The sequence below is a fragment of the Megalobrama amblycephala genome, linkage group LG6 (genome assembly GCF_018812025.1).
Source record: "Megalobrama amblycephala isolate DHTTF-2021 linkage group LG6, ASM1881202v1, whole genome shotgun sequence".
Taxonomy (NCBI): domain Eukaryota; kingdom Metazoa; phylum Chordata; class Actinopteri; order Cypriniformes; family Xenocyprididae; genus Megalobrama; species Megalobrama amblycephala.
Genome location: NC_063049.1, coordinates 7,382,667 through 7,389,052, shown reverse-complemented (window position 1 = coordinate 7,389,052; position 6,386 = coordinate 7,382,667).

The following is a 6,386-nucleotide window of genomic DNA, read 5'->3' as shown; positions in this document are numbered from 1 at the left end:
GCATCAATTGATACCTGTCCATTATATATGTTCTCAGATTCTAGCATATTTTCACAGTTTACCATGCCGACGAAAAATGTGTCGCTCAGGTCAGTTTCTTCTATCATTTTGACAGATCGCTCTTTTTGTCTCACTTTTCCTTTAGAAAAACACTGTTTTGCGAAATGATTTTTACCATTACACTTCGCACATTGTTTTCCAAAAGCTGGACACTGCTTAGGCAGATGTTCGGTACCACATCGTTTGCAGCTATAAGCTCCATCCTTCTGTTTTACAGCTCTGGACATGCGTCGCTTTCCTTTGAAAGATACTGCACCGATTGTGGCATCTGCATTTGAAGACGCAGTCTTTGGCATCATCTCACCAAATGTTTTCACATGAAGTTGAGCAAGTTCACTGGCCTGACAAATTTTAATTGCCTCTTGCAAAGTGAGCTCTGTTTCTCTCAGTAAACGTTGTCTGACCTTTGCATCACTGATGCCAAAGACGATTTGATCTCTTATCATAGATTCATTTAGCTGGTCAAAATTGCATGTCTTTGCTTTGAGTCTGAGGTCAGTCAGGAAGTTATCAAACGTTTCTTGCTGTTGCTGCACACGTGAACGAAATACATATCTTTCATAAGTTTCGTTCTTTTTGGGTGAACAGTGAGCAGTAAATTTGGCTAACACATCATCAAGCTTGTTTTTGTCTTCATTCTCATCAAAGACAAAGGTATTATACACTTCAATAGCCTGTGGACCAGCAATCGTAAGTAGTAAAGCAACCTTACGTGTTTCTGGCTTTGTGTCCATCCCAATGGCTGTCATGTATAGCTCAAAGTGCTGCCTGAAACTGCGCCAGTTGCTGTCAACATTTCCCGTGAGCTTTAAATTCTCCGGTGGCTTCAAGGTATCCATTATGTTGCTTTCACAAAAGGCTGTTCTTTTCTTGATTTAACTCCTGGTACCATGTTCTGTTTGACATTGTTAATAAAGAGTCTTCTGTGCAGTCACAACATGTCTGTCTTTTTATTTCTTGCTTTTACATGTGCTAGGTTTCTTCTCTTTTATTTTAATTGTATAGTACTCCACACATAACTTAACACAGTGCCATCTAGTGGCTTTCTTAAGTAACAACAATCAAATATCATCACAATGTTGAGCTATATAACAGTAATTAGTTTTCTGTCTATAAATATATCAAAACAGATGTTCCCTTGCCTATTAAAACATGTAAATATTAAAGCGTATTTGGTGTTTCCATGGTTTCTACAAAATAAAACCGGAAACCGGGTGACGTGGGTATGACGCAATTGACAGGCGACTCCTCACACGTTCCGGAGCCTTGGTTAAAATTGCAATTTTGTCACGATTTACAAATAGTTGCAAACATTTGGGATATTGTAAATACTCAAGTGAACAAAATATATAACACTGGCTTAGTAGTTTTTGGATAGTTTACTGCAAAATTCTTACATATTGCAACTTTAAATAAAACTTTTGTGCACATTCTTGCGAGTTGATTCTGATCTGCTTATAAACCAATGTCAATTTAACGATTATGATCACAGCTACATATATTTTTCTGTGGCCTCAGAAAATATCCTTTCAGAAAAGTTGATAGAGTGTTCGCTGGACGAACAGATTAATTGATTGTGAAATTAATTCAGCTACATGATCCAAATATTTATAATTAATTATAATGAGATATGATTAATTATTCTTATTTTTTGTTTTGAGCTAATTTGTTACAGCAGCATGTGTTTTTACTGTACATACCATTTGAGATACTTACATGCCCCATTACAGACTCAAACTCTGGACCAAACAAATAGCTTCTGAAGCCTGTAGATATTCTGTACAGATATATAAGCATCATATTGCAGAGCCAATAACAACTGCTTGAGGAAATGATGATGCTTTTCAAAGAGGTCCCATTTCAATAATAAATCTTATTTTACATAACTGATTAGGCATGGATAATGATGCAGTAGGCCTAATCATTATTAATGATTGCCGAATGAATAATCAGTCAAGTATGGTTAACAGTATAATTTATAAGGACTGCACAAGACACCCATATGCAGAGGTTAATGTATTAACGTTGTCCTGATTACACTGCGTTAGAGAAAGTGATTTAGGAAGGAACAAATAAAGGAGAGAACGACAGGGAAGCAAACTGGCAGCAGTGCGACCGATTTTTTGTCAATATCATCGTTTCAATTGCAGGGTTCACAAAGTGGCTTGTCAGTATTTATCAGGTGCAGGTAGTGACAGAGAAAATGAATGGGCTAGCAGTTGCAGATCGAACCACCTGAGGGCGCTGGAGCGTCAACTTGAAGAGATGTTGGCTGTTTCTGAAATAGAATATAAGCTTATGGCTTGCTGCATACTGCGCAGTACACAGTGATGCCTGCTGTTTTTAATAGTAAGTGCCATTATTCCGCTTCAAACGCTGTAAACAGAACAGCATTCCTGTCACATGACCTCACCCCACTAGCATCTGTAATTCAGGGAGTGGCTTTCAATTATTACAGATTTTCACCTACTGGTTTTTATTATAAGCCATTACCATCATAGCATATTAAATCAAAAAGTCAAATAGCAAAAGGGCCAAGTCTCTTTATGTACTACAGATAGCACATTTCAAGCACTTAAAGGATTAGTTCACTTTCAATTTAAAATTTCCTAATAATTTACTCACCCCCACCATGTCATCCAAGATGTTCATGTGAAATGTGAAATGAAGGGTTTTGATGAAAACATTCCAGGATTTTTCTCCATATAGTGGACTTCAATAGAGCCCAAACGGTTGACAGTCAAAATTACAGTTTACAGCGATCCCAGACGAGAAATATGGTTCTTATCTAGAGAAACCATTGCTTATTTTCTAAAATTTTTTTTTAAAAATGTATACGTTTTAACCATAAATGCTCATCTTGAACTAGCTCTCTTCTTCTCTATTTGAAAGCAGTGTAGACACTGCTAATTGTATTACTGCCCTCCACAGGTCAAAGTTTGAACTAAATTGTCATATACAATATGCTAGTGCAAGTAAATAACAATTAGTTCAAATTTTGACCTGAGGAGGGCAGTAATACACTTAGCAGTGTCTACACTGCCAGAATTCAAATAGAGAAGAAGAAGAGAGCTAGTTCAAGATGAGCATTGATGGTTAAAATGTATACAATTTTAAAAAATGTTTTAGAAAATGAGCGATGGTTTCTCTAGATAAGACCCTTATTCCTCGTCTGGGATTGTGTAGAACGTTTTGAAGCTGCAATGAAACTTGGTAATTGAGTAATTTTGACCTTCAACCATTTGGGCTCCATTGAAGTCCACTATATGATGAAAAATCCTGGAATGTTTTCATCAAAAACCTTAATTTCTTTTCAACTGAAGAAAGAAAGACATGAACATCTTGGATGGCATGGGGGTGAGTAAATTATTAGGAAATTTTAATTTGAAAGTGAACTAATCCTTTAAAATCCAACCTGTGACTCACTAACCAGGTTAACACTACTAACACTAACCAGTAGTAGTGCTGTCTGAGACACAGTGATGGTGTCAGATGGTAATGGTAAGTTATTTTGATATATGTACACCATGATACTGTTTCATGGTATATTCACATGATACCCAAAGTCACTTCAGAGAATATCAAGGTACTTTTAGGTTATTGTAAAAACAGACATTAATTGTAAAGAGGTTTCACAAGAATCTATTTTGTTTTGGATGGTTATCTTATGAAATGGTAAAAGCTTATTTGTGTGCAAGCTGCTTTGTGTATAGGGAGTGTCAAGGTAGAGCAGACGGCTGGTATTTTTCAGTCTACTGCCCATAGTCTGCACAGCACACCTGAGACGTGTGTGTGTGGGAACAGAGCCAAGCTTATTCTTTCCAATGCGGCTCCAAGTTTAATAATGCTTGTAATTGGAATTGATGGGTGAAGAAGAGCTCTGCTAAGACTGTGAAGGTAATATGAGTAAGTGTGAGCTCCTTTGGCAGCTTTCCACAAGGTTCCACAAAGCTAATCCATTTGGCATTATGGAGAAATAACATTTACAGGTGTACCAGCAGCAAAATAAATTTTGTTGAGTTTAATTAAAGTTATAAACAAATACCATTACTCTTAAAAAAAAAAAATCCATAATTTTCCATATAATTTTATGCCCATATATCATTATCTTGTTATTTCAGCAAACTTTTTGTTTTGCCTTTTTTGCACATTATTAATTAGTTTGAATTGGTTAACAGTGTTTCCATGAGAAATCTGTCATTTTAAAAAGAATGGTTCACCCAAAAATGAAAATTCTGTCATTAATTACTCACCCTCATGTTGTTCCAAACTTGTAAGACTTTCGTTCATCTTGAAAACACATATGAAGATCTTTTTAATGAAATCGGAGAGCTTTCTGTCCCTCCATAGACAGCAACACAACTGACACTTTGACGCTTCAAAAAGTTCATAAAGAGTGGTTTAGTCCAAATTTTCTAAAGGCTGAAATTGGCTCCCCCCACAGGCCTCCTTTGCTTATGAAAGAGAACAAGTCCTGATGGCTTTTATAATAAATATGTTTAAAGAGCAAACCTGCTCCCACAGAGGGCTGGAAACTCTTCACTGCTGTGCTAATGTGAAAAGCAAGGAGTGACAGAGGAGATTGAGTGACAGAGGCTGGATATAAGATGAGATACCGAGTTTCTTTTCTCTGCCCTTAGGCAAAACACTTTTACAGCAGAGAGTTCTTGAAAAGCTGTCTGAAATCTGCCACAAGAAGCGGTTTGGATAAGGTAATGGTGCGTTTTGTAGTGATTGCATTTCGAATAGTGAGTTGCATTAAATGCTGCAGCTGTGTCACAACATTACATCCAATGGCTGTGAAATTCAAAGATAATCCCTGTGAAATGGGCTGGAACATGAAAATTCAGCAGCTTATGCAATCTAATGAGTGGTACAGCACAGTCCTGGCTTTTTATCTGTTACGACGAATGATGACCTTATCACAATGTTTTGATTCTGTTCCTCATGCTGGACCATGTCTATTGAGGGACTGACCCAATGACACCCCTGTTTTCCTGTTTCAGAGAAAACCATAATAACATAGAACACCGCATTCACTGGAAGAGACAATCGTTTTTAAGGGATGCTCTACTCACTGCTTATTAGGCAAAACCTCAGTAGTGTTCACAAGTTGAACATTGACATATTACCAATATACAGTGGGATCCAAAAGATGGTTAATTGAGTTTTTAAATTAAACTTTTCACTTAAATTCTTGTATGGATAATATAACTCGTAATGAAAAAATGTCATTACATTTACAAAACAAAATTCAGAATACGAGCATTTCCACTAGTTGCCTCAGACTTCACCACATATTTATGTATGAATAGAACAATGTTATTTAATTGTAACAACATAAACGATTCATATGTGATGAACTTTACACATTTATTGAACTGAACTGAATCAACATTAAACTGACATGAGTTGAATAATGACACTATTCCCTTCTTTAGTGCTTCTTTCCAGCAGAAATTTAATTTGTCTAATATATAATGAAGTTTGCATCATTGATTCTGATATTTTCTTATTACAGTGAAGCTGCATTGAAACAATATGTATTGTAGTAAGCGCTATATAAATAAAGATTAAAGTAAAAACACTTAGTCCAGTGTTCTGTTTAGTGTTACATGTGATAACCTCCATTCCCTTCTTTTATGAATAAACACAATATAAATCAGTGTTTTTAAAGCTGAGTATTTATTTGCAGTGGTGACAGTGAACAGCAATATTGCACATATTGCAGGCCATTTAAAATGCACATCTTTTGGTTAGTAAACACTCAGGGCCTTCAATGTAGAGATCTTTAGCTTTACATCTACAGTGCAGACTCAAGTAAGCATAGCGTACACAAAATATTAGCATAGTTTGTTGATTCAGGAATGTGTAATTGTGTTTGGCACATACCGAAGAAATGAAACCTTATTACTAATACTACAAATAGCATCTAATAAAATACATTTCACTTTCTGGAATGACATGTTGCTGTGCTTCTCTCTTAACCAAATAAACATAGACTTTAATGTTAGCATTCTTCCTTCCCTTTTTTAAGTTGGTTGTACACCATTTACTGCACTCTGGTTGGAAAATGCTCTGATATCATAACATTCATTTTTTAGACTAAGTTAGATACACTATATGGCCAGAGGCAATGATGTTGAGTTTGGCAAAGTTGTTAAGTGGGGTTCACGTCTGGACTTTGTGCAGACCCGTCAAAGTCTTCCACAATGGACTTTGTAAACCATATTTATATGGACCCTGTTTTGGCACCAGCATTTCTCTAGAATGTCATTATGAAGTAGCATTAAAATGGAATTACTGGAACAACCAAACCCATTAAT